General features: G+C 46.3%; 1 protein-coding gene across 2 annotated transcripts in view; it reads left to right on the forward strand.

The window, feature by feature from the left end:
• Positions 1–15,316, forward strand: part of TBXAS1 (thromboxane A synthase 1) — a 149,991-nt gene that overhangs the window by 50,396 nt on the left and 84,279 nt on the right. The gene's annotated exons all lie outside the window — the stretch shown is intronic.

Raw genomic sequence — 15,316 nt, forward strand, 5'->3', positions numbered from 1 at the left:
AACAAATGCTTGTACTGCACCATAAATTCAGTTCGTTTTAATAAATTCCCAGTAGTCCTTACCCAGAGCCCTTTCTCGCCTTATCTCACTCCTCTCTGCCAGACCCTTTACAATTTATGTGTTTGCTTTTCGATTCTGCTTTCAGCCCCCTCCAAGTTTCCTCTTTCCCACCAGGCCACGGTGGCCTTTGTGTCTCATATAAATTTAGCCTTCTCTGTCTGGGACTCTTTCTTGTTCACTGGGCCCACACTTCTCTCCCTGGCACCAGCCCTTCAATCTCCAGGCTTCCTACCTAAAGTAATTTGTCAAGATCATGTCCTTGTCATTTGTGGCTTATGAGTTTTCCCTCTCTGTGTTTCTTTCACTCAGTCTTTTCACCGTTTTCAAGGCCTGTGTTCCAGCTTTGTGGCCCTTTGCTGGAGGAGACATACTGAATCCCCCCGGTCCCCCCAGGACACAGCATGCGCTCTCACTGAGAGGCTAGCTAATTCCATGCTATCCAGGTAAAGGAGAGCTGGCAGGTGGCCCGTGGACCCAGGCACATAGGCTTGAGAAAAAGTTTAGAAGTTTTGGCTGAAATATTGAAAGGGAGACTATAGAGGCTGACGATATGCTAGGAAAGTGTGAGGACAACCTCTCTGCAGTGGCAGGAGAGGAGATGGACCTAAGGAATGGTGCTAAGGAAGTGGGTTATTGTGCAGATGCACAGAATAGAGAAGGGCAAGGCGAGGGATGAAGGGGGAGGGTGGAATCTATAAAAGACGAACAAGCAACCACTCTAACAGCCCAGGTGAGTGATGACAGTGATTTGGATCATCAGAAACAGAAGGAAAAGAGAGGGAGACTTTTATAAAGGAAATGTGCTGTACAGCAGAATTGAACTACTCACTGATGATAAGGATAAAGACGACTAGTCAACGTTAGTCACTGAGGTTGGCTTTGAATTCTAGAGACAAAACGGTCATTCCCACCATCATGAGGAGATGGAACATGGCAGAGGGAGAGACAGCTCCATCCTTGCCACCATAAGTTGTAGCTACAACTGCGACATTGGGTCCAAGTTGGCTTGGGAACAAAGCACTCGAAGGATTACCTGGCCACACTGGGAAGGAGTGGGGAGGGGGTGAGTCCCAGCCCACGCTTGGAATCTGGAATCTTCCGCCTCTCATCCTTCAGTGGCATTTCCCACAGTGTGTTCTTTGGACCATTTCCATTGAGAATAATAATTGTTACGTGGAAATAAAGTGAGGAGTTCCCCTTGGCCAATTGCTGGAAACACTGGGCTAGTCAAAGGAACACAGGTCTCTTTATTGCAGGACTTCTCAGAACTGTTCACATAATAATGTGCATGGAAAATCTCCAAGTGAGAAATTTAGTATGTAGTGTGTTTATTTGACCACAGACTTTTTTTTTTTTTTTTTGCTTGCTGGAATATCTCTTGGGACTAGACTAGAATATGGAGAACGGGCATTGAGAGAAAACACTGATCTAATAAGCGGTAGCATTTTACTCCTAAAGAATTCCACATTGAAAACAGGCATCGATAAGAAGAGTTTACTTCACCATTGTAAATTATCAGTGTTGCCACCAGTAATTATTAATCACCTCCCTTTCAAGGTTGTGCGGGTGTATGTGTGTTTATTCTGTGGCGCTGTGGAGAACTGGGGACACACTGCCACATGTTCTGCATGTTTATTGATTCCCTTTTAGCCCCACACCTTTTCCTCTCCCCTTCTATCCCCAGAAGACAACCATTCCATTGTTCCATTGTGCTTAATGTGTATTTTTTTGGTGCAAATTCTTGCAAACTGGGTAATATGGTCTCATGTATGTTTTCTTTAGCTTACACCAATGGTAGTGTCACATAGCTCGTTCTATCCTTTAGTTTTTTTCACTTAGTGCTATGCTTTGAATCTCCATCACGATGCTGTGCTCCCATGGAGTCTGTTGCCTCTGGCTACCGCCTATCACTGCAGCAATTCTCCACCCGGCTTACCCACCCAGTTTCCCGGGGGGGGGACACCCAGTGGCGTCCAGCAAACAACGCCGCAGTGGACATCCTTTTCTGGGCCCTTTCTGGCCCTGTGCGTGCTGTGTGTCCTGCTTTTATGACGGTAAGAGAGAGATATCTTTGTTCCCTGGGGCCACTTACGTAGTAAATTATTACTCCATAGCAGGTTTCCAGTGCTCTGTCTGGGTCTTGTCCTTTCACTACCATCCCAACAACCTTTCGAGTTTACCTGGGCTGACTGCATGAGCTTCAGTTTATATAGAAACATCAGTGCCTTTAAGACGAGAATGACACGTGATCAGTAAGAGGCGAGCACGGGGCTATGTGGGTTCTCCTTGTTAATCCAAAGCCTTTTTCTGTCCCACTGTCCCTTATTGTTGTTCCTTGGACACTCCCCGAACTCCTGCTTTTGGACTCCAGCCCTAACAACACGTCACGTACTGTCTACTGTACTGCTGTCCTGCTAGAGCACAAACTCCATGAGGACAGGTACTCTGTCTCTTATTTGCTGGGATATTCCCAGGGCCTAGAACAGAGTCTGACACGCAAAAAGTGCTCAGGAACTATCTGCTGAATAACCAAAGGAATCTCCTCTGAGCACAAGCCTTTCAGAACAAATTTGTCCCCAAGAAAACCTCAAACAGGAAGGTCTAGTTATGTTGCTGATTTTGGTCATTTGTATTATTTCTCTGGGACATAACGAAAGGACTTGGGGGAAGTCTCTTGTCCTAAAATCAAGGCTTTGGGTAGAAGAGTCTGTAATCTCTCCCCATCAGTGACCTACGCTCCATCAATCCAGGAGTTAGCCCATAACAGTACAAAATTGACTTACTACCATGTCAGGCCATCTTGGATATACAGGGTAAGGTGAAGGGCAGGCTCTTATGACGCACTGGCTGGGCCGCACTCACTCAGACCATTGGTATCCCTCCCCAGGGGCCACCCTCTCCTCTAGCCTAACTCTTAGGGGTCTGCCTAGGGTGCCAGAAAGAGCACTGGATTCGGAGGCAGAGCTGGGTCTGGTCTGAGCTCAGCTCTTCCCAGCTGTGGGACTAGAACGAGTGACTTAACCACCATCTTCGCCTTTAAAAATACCTGAGCGCCTGCCTACCTCCCAGGTCTCATGTGAGACTAAGGGAACTATCAGTGCTCTCCATGAGCACAGCCCGCCCAGGGAGCAGGAATCCTGGCCATGATGCCTCAGCCCACCAGGGCGGGCTCTGAAAGGCCCTCTTGCAGCCACCTGCCAGCCCGGGGCAGAGCTCACAGCAGGAGCCCATCCCTAGCCAGCTCTGGGGTGAACTTCCCCAGTTCCTGTATGTGGGTACTCAGAAAAATTGGGGAGGCATTTCTCTGGCCTTTCATGCCTCCTCCTGGCTGTGGGGCTACTCTAGGCAGATGGCCTGTGTCCAGGCACTGCCCACCCAGGCATCTCACCTCTTTGGATCTCTATTTTCCTAGCTATGAAATGGGGGCATTGGGCTAGAATGATCATCTTGAAGCTTCCTTCTATTTCTAAAATACTATGATCTGTGCTTTAATTATCCCCCCGCCTCTTGTTTCTCTCCAACTGCGTCTAAAATTCTTTGGCCATTAAATTCTCCATTCTCGAGAGTTCCACATCTGGGCTTTCTAATTATACCTAGCCCAGGACAGCACATTCCTCTGACGGCCTGGGGTTCCTGGTCACAGTGTCTTTTCAGAACTGACTCTAGCTTTTGCCAAGCCCCTCAGTTCATACTGAGTCCACATACCATTGGGGGAGGGGAGATTTCGCTACGTACTCTCACACAAATATATGTCCTGCACATATTCTGTGTGATAGGACACACACACGCACACGTATACACACACACAGAGCTCTCTCTGATGCCTGAGAAGCTACATGCCTGGGCATAACCGTGTGGGCACGAATATTCTGGGACAGCCAAATGACTATTTTAATGTTTCTCCGTCCCTGCAGTGCCATCTGACTATTTATTTAGTAGCTTGATGCTGTTTGCATGAACAATTTTGCCTTATAGGCAAAGTTCTTCATGTTTATGATTCTTACTGTGAAAAAAATTGCTTGCCTAACATCTGTTCTGAATTTGTGTTTTCTTTCTTTTTATTTATCTGCTCCCTATTGAATTCCATTTGCGCCAAGGACAGTAACTTGAACTGGAATCGTCAGTGTCCTTCAGGATTTCTACACGCTTCAATACATCTCTTAATTACTCTTTTTTTATTGTTATGAGATATACATATATATCCATAGTCATGCAGGCAGATTGGTTTGTAGCTTACCTCTGCCTGTCCCCCTCTGGGGAATAAGTTTTATTAACTGAATAAATTAAATGGGCAGGTATATCCAATAGAGTAGAGAGGTTTATCATTATAGGTTCGTCTCAGATAATTTTCCCCCTTGCTGCCCAGTTCCCTCGTTTAGCCATAGCTCTGTTTGGGAGAGAGCTTGCCTGGAGCTTGAGGTGGCCATGGCAGGGCTAGAAGGGCCCTTCGTCTTGTGGATGAAAAAGCTCCTCCAGGCTGGCTTATGTGAACTCAGACCCAAGTCCTCATTAATCCCCTGTTCTCACTACTTAGAAACCCACCCAGGGACCAAGCAAGCACACCCCCAGCAGTAGCCTAGAAGGTCCTTAAAGAAGAGCGCTGAGACCTATTTCCTACCCAACACCTCAGAAGTCCACCAGGTGTAGAGACTGTGACCCCGAGACTCAAGGGACTTGCCCCAAGTCACCCAGTTCTAACTCCAAATGCAAAGCTCGTTCTACCATCAGGTCCCCACTCCTCCTGGGAGGGCTGTGCACTCCTCCCCCTCTTTATGACCTCTCCCACACTCACGTCAGTCTGTGTCTATGTCTTCCAATGGCACAAAGACAGACGAGACAGTTCCCCCACATCTGGGAGAACTCGCTGCGGGCCTCACACCAGACATCGTCCACTCAACAGCTATTTTGACCTCCGCTGTGTGTATAACACTGAGCTGATGGTGGTGGGAGATACCGCCCCTCCCTTTCCCCAAAAGTATCACTCATGTCTCTTTTCCTGAAGAAATCTGGCATCTAATCTAGAAGAAAAACACAGACCTGGTCCACGTTGCACAAGAATGCCAGGTAACGAGTGACTGAATATGCCATGTCGAGCAGACAACCTGAAGCCACAAATTGGGCAGAATCATGGGCCAGTGAAGGCAGAGAAGCCTTCCAGGAGGAGGAAGTAGTCGAGCACAGACTTGAATAACGGGGAGATGAAGAGGAAGAGAGAAGAACGGTCTACCCAGTAAGAACAGTTGGAGAAGGACTTTGGGGTGGGAATGGTGGGAGGCGGGGAAGTTGACAGCTGGAAATGGAGACACAGATGGATCGACCGGTTGCCGTTAGGTGACCCTGGAGGGAAGCTGGAGGCTCTCTGCCGACCACAGTCTCTGCGGGAGTGGGATCTGAGTAGCACAACTCGGCCCACCACGTCATGGAAACTTTGGTTCAAACAAGATCTTTGGCAGAGCCCTTGGGTTGCAATGGGGGCCCAGCTCCCAACGGTGACTCCATGCATAGGCAGACCTAAGACAGCCACCAAGGTAGGCGCCCAGGTGAAGAAGCCAGTAGGGCAGACATGCAGGTGATGCCCCTGTCAGTTGGTAGAAGAGAAGGAGAGAGAGTGGCCCACACGTTTCAGAAGGGACAGAGACCAGTGACTTTGGGAATGCAAGATAAAGATGAGCAAAGAGACACAAGGTTCAAGTCTGGCTTCAGATCTGCCAGTGGCAGGAATTGGGAAACCAGGAGGACAAGAAGTGATTTCTCAGAACTAGAAAGGCAGTCACAGAATCATCTTCCCATTTACTCATTGGTACGAGGCACTTTGCCAGCTTCTTGGGGATGAAAGGAAAAATAAGACACTGCTTTGTCCTCAAAGAACTCACAGAGTAGTAAGGAGCCTGTTAAGAAATAAAACACTGAGATGCAAATCAATAGAGGAATGGACAAGGTACTATGGGAACTGCGGGAAGCAAAGGGTCTGAGAAGAGTCCGCAGAAGAAGGGACAGGTGACCCGACTGTCAGAAAGGTTTTCCAGACAAGATGGAGACCAGGACTTCAAATGGAACCATAGAGAAATAGTGCAAGTGTGGGGAACCACAAATAACTGTTTCACAGCAACACTGTATGGCTGTAGTTCCCAAACTGTGCACTAAGGCCCCCAAAGGTGCCATAGGGAATTCACAGGGGCTTCCTGGGATATCACGGGGAACACAGCGACATCTGTTGGTCATGGTGAGAACTACTTTCAATGTATGCGCATTCTTTTTTCAAACGTCTACTACGTTGTTACAACATGAATATTTATTAAGTTGTTTGGGCATAACTGCTTAAAAATGAGACTGTTGGGTACTTCTTTGGGCCTTGCAGGGGGCATGAAAAGTTACTGAGTCACTAAGGGTACCATGAATTGAGACGGTTTGGAAACCTTGGTGGAAGAGGAGTGGGACAGGGAGAGAGGTTCTGCAGAGCTCCTTGTTACAGTCAAGAAGTTGGACTTTTTTCTTTTTTTTGGTACGCGGGCCTCTCGCTGTTGCAGTAGGAGTTAACCTGGCAAGATAAAAAGAAGGAGGGCTGTTCCAGGGAGGCAGGGGAACAGCATGTGCCAAGGCCCCCATGGATGGGGGAGGTGATGGAGAGTTTCAGTAAATCAGGTTGGTCATCAGTACCGGCTTTGGGGTGGTGGGAAATAGGGAGGGATGAGGCCAAAAAGCAAGGCGGGGGCTGGGTTGTGAAGGACGTTGCAGTGATACAACGTGCTAAAGACTCCCAGAGGCCTTGATGGAGACAAACCACGGAAGGGTGTGAAGTAAGAAGTGATGCAATCAGACTCGCATTTTGCAAAGCCCTCTGTAACTGAGTCAGGGCCCACGTGTAGACAAGCAGCAGGTCAGGAAAACCAGCCAGAGTGATGGAGGCATAAATCTGAGAAAGTCCATCCAGGAAGTGAAGGACCAGAGACTCCACCAGTATCTGAGGGCAGGAAAAGGGAGCCGACCAGGCCCCGGGTACCGCAGAGAGGCGAAGGGCTGACTCAGTCCATCAGGCTCTGCAGGGCTCTGTGAGGTCAGGGTCAGTCCCCAGGCATGAGCGACCTGAGGCTTCCCTGGGCAGGAAATGCACACCTATGACTGTCATTGGCTCCTCTAGAAAAGTGTCCCTGGCAGCTTGAATGGGCTCCGCCTCTTGGCTAACTCAAGACTGCCTTGGTCTAATGACAGATCAGGTGGCTAATGAGAAAGGGCAGTGTGCTCCACCGAGCCGGGCAGGGACAGACCCGCAGGACTGCGGGGACCGTGCTCTCGCGGCAGCACTGAGTGCCGCCCAGCCGAGGGCGCACTCCTGTGAAAGCCAGACGCCCGGCGCTCCCAGCACTGAACGCCTGCTTAGCTCCCTCTGAACGTTTTGGAGGTTGAGAGTCTCTGACGCTCACCACGTGATCTCCAGCAGTCAACGCTCACCCTTCCCCGCTGAGCTGCCCACCACTTCTGTGTCTACAGTCCAAGCCAGAGGTCAGGCTTAAGGGCAGGACAGCAGTTACCCTATTAGCATCCTCCACCTGCTGGGACACAGCCCTGTCACCGAGGCAAGGATTCGTCAGTTGCTCGCTGTGTAGCAGCTGCCAGAGTTGCTAGAGACCCTCATCAATCCTTCAGCCCCGACCTGGAAAGCAGAAGTCTCTGGAAGCACATTCAGATTGCTTCTGCTAAAGCGAGGGAAAGGAGTGGCATGTCACCCGATCTCCTAGGGGCATTTCTCACCCAGCTTCTTCATCCCCTACAAAGTGGCACCAGCCGGGTACAGCCCCCCTCCCCGGGAACAGGGGCCTTCACTCCTCACGGGGAGGTTATCATGACCTCATGACCGGCATTTGCCTAAAACTCTACTGTGGACAGTGCATTCTCATGTTTCTCATCTGACCCTCATAACAGCCTCTTTCGTCAAGGAAATTGGCTCAGGAAGGTTGTGGTTCGCTCAAGGTGACACAGCTGTTAAATCACAGGGCAGGGCCTTGAACCCAAGTCCTGGCAGCTGCACCACTGCCAACACCCACCTCGACTCCTGAAAGACTCAGTGGGGCCGATCCAATGACAAAAGTCTTTTTTCTTTCCTTTTCTTATCACAAAAGCACTCATTGTAAACCACTGGAACATTAAAGAGATGCACGTGAAAAGTAGAAGTCCGCCACGATTTCCTGATCCAGATATACGCACAGTTAGCTAATATATCTTACTCTAGAGTTCTTCCAGAGATATCACCTGAGCCTATTGCCTGACACAGAGTATGTGCTCAATAAACGCTTGTTGAATGAACTGTCAGATAGGCTATTATTTATTTCCACAACTGTATGTACTGTTTCACAATGTGCTTTTCCATTCAGCTGTGTGACTTGGACATCCTTTCGTGCTGGTGCCTATAGGTACCTCCTGATCCCCAGCCTTTAGAGCTCGGCCATCCCTGATGGGGGCAGGCCTTCCGGAACAGGGCCAGGCAGCGCACAGACTAAGGGCAGCAGTGCACCAACCTCGAGTCCCAGAAGGCAGCTGTGAACTAGTTTGGTCAAACTGACTGGCCAGTTAAAAAAAAAAAAAAGAAAACGGCTAATTAAACAAGTCAAACAAGAGTTGTTTTTGTCTGCACAATACTTCACTGATTTGCCTAAATCTTCTCTTCCACCAGGTGCTTCAGAGTTGAGTAAGGACATGCTTATGTACCTACATAAGTATCAATGCATAACTGGCTAAGAACTTTTTGCCCCCCAAAGTGACTATACATACATTTAAATTAGCGGGAAGCAAGAAGTTACCTTCACCATTGGGCTGGGGTTATTTAAACCAGAAGCTGCTCTGAATTTCCACCTTTAAAAGACACAGTCTGCGCAGCTGGAAGCCTGGCTGCTTGCACACCTCCTCAGCACTGGGGCTGTTCCACTGAGGCTGGCCCGGGGAAGCGTGTCTCTGGTGCAGATGGGTGGCAAGGTCGCGGCCAGGGGCCCAAGCTTTGGCAGCCGTCAGACTGGGATCAAATTCCTGTCTTGGGCAACTTCTTAATGTCTCTAATTCTCAGCTTCTTATTCTGATACGTGGGTATGATAACTACCCCATCCATTTTCTATGAGGATTAAATGAGATCCTACAGGCCAGGACACTTAGAACAAGGCCTGGTAGGTAGTAAGCACTCAATAAACACTAACGATCGTGGTTTCCCCAAAGGTTCTGAGAAGGGTCCTCAAGCCATTCAAATACTTCACTGATACAGGATGTTCTTTCACGCCCTATAGAGAGTAGACTTAAAATTCAAAGACCATAATTCAATGTCCTTTTTAATTCATAAGAATTAGAGGATTTAAAGATAGAGCAAACTGCGGAGATTGCCTAGGTCTACTCCCATATTTCAGAGGCGAGGAAGCTGAAACGCAGGGCATTTCCAGAGTCTGCCGACGACGGTTGTCTGACTGAGTACCAGAGCTGGATGATCCTGGATCCTGACTCCCAGGCCCTAGCCCATGTGCCTTTGCAGTATCCCAACCCACCTCAGGAGGCAGTAAGACGCGGCCATACATTCACACCAGTGTATGAAACTGAGATCAGACCCTCATGGGGAAGTAACGTTTTGAGAGGCAGAATGGCATAGGTATTCCAGAAGGTTGAGAAGGAAAAGGGGCACCGTATTAGTTAGGACTTCTGCATTACAAATGATAGAAACTCAGCTCAAACAAACTTAAAAGCACAAGCTAACTTAAGCTTGGAGGATGCAAGGAAGACTACAGGAAGCAGACCTTGACCTGGAATTTGTACGTCCTTGACATTCTCCATGTTTGTCTTAAATTTTTGCTTGTCCCTGTTAGAGCTTTCTGCAGGCAGTTCTCACCATGTGGTAAAAGATGGCCACCAACAGCTCTGGATTCATATATTCCCAGTTTAGCATCTCTAGGAGAAAAAACAGAGCTTTCCTCATGTAGTTTCCATGTATATACATCCAGTGAAGGATTCTGACTGGCCCTGACCCAGTCATGTGTGTCCACCCTGTGGACCAGTCACCGTTGCCAAGGAGATGAGATACCATGATCGGCCATGCCTGGATGTTGAGTCCATCCTTGTGACCAGAGGGACAGGGTGCTATCATCGACAGCTCCTCCAGCACTGCATGGAATGGGAGAGGGTGCTTCTTCAAGGAGGGCTGGGCAGACAAAAACAGTGGAGCCGTCCAGGCACCCAAAAGGAAAAACAAACTTCATTTACATGTTTCTCTGTTCAAGATCTTTCCAGGAGCTCCTCAAATTGCAGAAGAGTATTTGTGTAAATATAAATTCACAAGATGACACAATTTACATGTAAAATGGGGCCAGTTTTCTCAGGAGGTTCATAAACCAGCTCTGAAGCAATTCTAAAGAAATTGTGACAAAATTGTTTTTAGCATTAGCAATATTACTAGAAAAAAACACAAAGACTCCCAAGGTGCCTACTTGGAAGGACAACTTTCATTTGAATGTAGAAGTATTATTTTGTTCTTTTTGAAAAACAAAAAAAATTTTCTTGGTAATAACTAAATCAATACAAATATATTACCAAAGTATGTGTGCATCCCAATGTAAATGTTTCCTTTTAGATCTAAGAATTTAAGGAAATGAGAATGGGTGTGAATTTGAGTTAAATATAAAGCAGGGTTTTTAACATGGGGTTTGTGGGTCCCCCAGTCTGGTTACTGTCAATCAATCAGAATCTCCTGGAGAGCTTATTAAATTTAGAGGGGACTCGGTCCCACCCCAGAGATTCTGGTCAGGTAGGTCTGGCTAGGTCCAGACATCATTATTTTCTGAATGCTTGGCAGGTGTTTTTGATCAGTCGCTGAGGCTGAAAACAACTGCCCTAGGACAGTGTTTCTTGAAATGTGGGAGTAGTCATCTTGCATCAGAATCTGGAGAGCCTGTTAAAATGCAGATTCCTAGGCCCCTCCCAGGCCTACTATATCTGCTCCAGTGAGGAACAGAGCTGTGACTCTATAGTTTAGTAAGCTCCCAGGTGACTTTTATACATTTTAAATTTGGGGGGCTTCCCTGGTGGTCCAGTGGTAAAGAATATGCTTTACAATGCAGGGGACGCAGGTTGGATCCCTGGTCAGGGAACTAAGATCCCACGTGCTGCAGGGCAAATAAGCCTGTGCGCCACAACTACTGAGCCCGCGCACCTCAACGAGAGAGCCCGCGTGCCACAAACTACAGAGCCCCGTGCCCTGGAGCCTGTGTGCCACAACTAGAGAAGACCCACACGCCACAATTAGAGAAGACCCACACGCCACAACTAGAGAGAAGCCCGTGCACTACAATGAAAGATACTGTGTGCCGCAACTAAGACCCGACGCAGCCAAAAATAAATAAAATAAATAAATAATAAATCAATCTTAAAAAAATAACCATTTAAAAATTTTGAGATAATTATAGATTTACAGGAAGTTGCAAAGAAAGTACAAAGGGATCCTGTGTACCATTTACCCAGTTGCCCCCAATGGTAACCTCTTGCATAACTATAGTACATTATCAAAACCAGGAAATTGACATTGGTACAAACCATAATACCTATTCAGATTTTATCAGATTTACATGCACTTGTGTATGTGTGTGTCTGTGTGTGTGTGTAGAGTTCTATGCAGTTTTATCACGTGTAGGTTTGTGTAACCGCTACTGCACAGCTAAGATACAAAACTGTTCCATCGCCACAAGGCTCTCTAGTTTTACCTTTTATAGCCACACCACCCCATCACACACCACACACACACACACACACACACACACACACACCCCTATCCTTTGGAACCTACTAATGTCTTCCCAATCTCTATAATTTTGTTATTTCAAAAATGTTATATAAATGAAATCATATAATATGCAACCTTTCTAGACTGGCTTTTTTCACACACAATTCCCTTGAGATCTATCCAAATCATTGCATGCTTCAATAGCTTGAGTTTTTTTTAATTGCTACATAGTATTCCACTGTATAGATGTATCACAGTTTGTTTTACCATCACCAGCTGAAGAACATTTGAGCTGTTTTCAGTTTTTGTTTATTACTAATAAAGGTGCTATGAATGTTCATGTGCATGTTTTATGAGAACAGAAGTTTTCATTCCTCTAGGACAAATGCCCAAGAGCACTATCGCTGGGTCATATGGTAAATACGTGTTCAGTTTTATAAGCAACTGCGAAACCATTTTCCAAAGTGACTGTAATGTTATATGTTCGTGTCAGCAATGTATGAATGATTCAGTTTCTCCACATGCTCATTAGCATTTAATGCTATTTTTAAAAAGTTTTAGCCATTTTGAGAGATGTATAGTGAGATCTCACTGTGGTTTTAATTTGCATTTCTTTAATGGCCGAATGATGTTGAACATCTTTTCATGTGCTTACTTGGCATCCATGTATCCTTTTCAGTGAAATGTTTGTTCATGTCTTTTGCCCATTTTTTAACCGGATTTTTTGTTTTTTAACTGTCGAGTTTTGAAAGTTCTTCATATATTCTAGATGTGAGTCCTTTGTCAGATGTATGGTTAGCAAATATTTTATTCCAATCTGTTGACTGTCTTTTCATCTTCTTAGCGGGTTTCAAAGAGCTTTTTTTTTTTTTTTTTTTTGCGGTATGCGGGCCTCTCACTGTCGTGGCCTCTCCTGTTGCGGAGTACAGGCTCCGGACGCGCAGGCTCAGCGGCCATGGCTCACGGGCCTAGCTGCTCCGCGGCATGTGGGATCTTCCCGGACCGGGGCACGAACCCGTGTCCCCTGCATCGGCAGGCAGACTCTCAACCACTGTGCCACCAGGGAAGCCCCAAAGAGCCTTTTTTTATGACATCCAATTTATTGATTTATGTCTCTTATGGATTGCACTTTTGGTGTCAAGTCTAAAAACTGTTTGCCTAGTCCTAGATCCCAAAGATTTTCTCCTAATTTTTCTAAAAGTTTTGTTTTACATTTAAGCTTGTGATCCATTTTGAGTTGATTTTTTATATAAGGTGTGAGGTTCATTTTTGGCCAATGTATTGGCCAAATTTTTAAAAAATTCTATCATGACTTATTCCAAAACATCTTTTTGTATATCACTTTTTATAGCATAATTTTCTTAGTGGTTACATAAATGTACATGCTTAATTTATCACTATCTACTGGTATCAATGCTTTACCACTCTGAGTAATGTGAGGAAAACTTATTTTCATTTTGATCCCTTTATCCTCTTAGTTTTAAAATATAATTATCTTGGGCTTCCCTGGTGGCGCAGTGGTTGAGAGTCCGCCTGCCGATGCAGGGGACACGGGTTCGTGCCCCGGTCCGGGAAGATCCCACATGCCGCGGAGCGGCTGGGCCCGTGAGCCATGGCCGCTGAGCCTGCGCGTCCGGAGCCTGGGCTCCACAACGGGAGAGGCCACAACAGTGAGAGGCCCGCGTACCGCAAAAAAAAAAAAAAATATATATATATATATATATATAATTATCTTAAGTATTTTCTCTAAATATATTGTACACCATATCAGATGGTGTTATAATTTTTGCTTCAATCATCAAATTTAAGAAACATAATTGTTTACCCACTCCATTGTTCTTTCCTTTCCTTTCTGAAGTTCCAAGATTTCTTCTGTTATCATTTTCCTTCTATTTGGAGAACTTCCTTTAGCCATTCTTTTTGGTTTGGGCGCGGGGCGGGGTTTGTTGTTTTCTTTTTGGCTGCATTGGGTCTTCGTTGCTGCGCGCGGGCTTTCTCTAGTTGCGGCGAGCGGGGGCTACTCTTCGTTGTGGTGTGTGGGCTTCTCATGGCGGTGGCTTCTCTCGTTGCGGAGCACGGGTCTAAGTGCGCAGGCTTCAGTAGTTGCGGCGCGTGGGCTCAATAGTTGTGGTGTGCAGGCTTAGTTGCTCTGCAGCATGTGAGATCTTCCCGGACCGGGCAGCAAACCTGTGTCCCCTGCATTGGCAGGCAGATTCTTAACCACTGCACCATCAGAGAAGTCCCCTTTAGCCACTCTCGATGGGTAAGTCTGTTTGTGACAAATTATCTTAGTTTTCCTTCATCTGAAAATATTGTTATTTTCTCACCTTTCCTGAAGGATATTTTCACCAGATGTAGAACTTGTGGTGGACGGTTTTCTTCTTTCAGCATTTGAAAAATGTGTCAATTCCTTCTGGCCTCCATGGTTTCTGAGGAGAAACCTGCTCTCCTTTCATTGGTGTTCCCTGTAAATAATATGTTATTTTTTCTCTGGCTGCTTTCAAGATTTTTTCTATTTTTTAGTTTTCAGAAGTGTAGTTATGATGTGTCTTGGCATGAATTTCTCTGGGTTCCTCCTACTGGGGTTCACTCAACTTCTTGAATCTGTAAGTTTTTGCCTTTGGCCAAATTGGAGACATTTTCAGCCATTCTTTCTTCAAACCCAGGTGACATTTTAAGTTTGAGAAGCATTGCTCTAGAGTGGGCGTCAAGGGTCCAAGAACCCCTCAAATTTTATCTGAAAATGCTGTGAATGTCCATTTTTCTTAGGAGAATGTCCACAGCTTTCACTAGATTCTCAAAAAATTCCATGACACGCCCCATAAAGTTTACAAAAGCATTGGTTTATGGCCTTATTGGATTATTTTTGGTCTTCTTGGCTAAAACCAATTTTTAAAAACTAGTTAGTATTCTGCCTCCTACCACATCTGTTGAATTCCTGTGTCCCAGAGGTTTCTCTAACCATTTTGGGAAATACGATCCCTCAGATGAATATTTCTGGGTGCCTGACATGTGCCAGACAAATGTTTTTTTTCCCCTGGTTAGTGAGAAGGGGAAGAGTTAAAACATTAAAGACACTTTTAGCTCATGAGAAGTTTTAAGTAACTAAGAAATCAAAGTAAACTTTGCTCCTTTCATGTCGTGTGACTTTGTTCCTTACTGGTCTGAGCTGGATGTGCCAGTGATCACATTACATCCTGAAAATATAATTCCATATACAGTACTAGAAACGTGGCATTATGCAGTGGGCCCACTTGTCATCACTCTCGTTTGCTTTATACAGTTGGTAGCCAAGCACACGTAGTTCCTCCAAGCAGTCTTGTCCCTGGAAAACTGCACAACGGATGCGTCTGCCCGGTACACCCTCACTCACCTTCGCCACCCACCTTCCTGCAGTAACTCTCGCTCATCTCTCAGAACTCACTTTAGGAAGCACCACCTCTAGGAAGACTTCATTCTCTCTTCTCCAGGGGTTGAGTTGGGTGTGTCTCCAATATCACCCATGCTTGCCAG

Source organism: Pseudorca crassidens, chromosome 8 (genome assembly GCF_039906515.1).
Source record: "Pseudorca crassidens isolate mPseCra1 chromosome 8, mPseCra1.hap1, whole genome shotgun sequence".
Classification (NCBI taxonomy): domain Eukaryota; kingdom Metazoa; phylum Chordata; class Mammalia; order Artiodactyla; family Delphinidae; genus Pseudorca; species Pseudorca crassidens.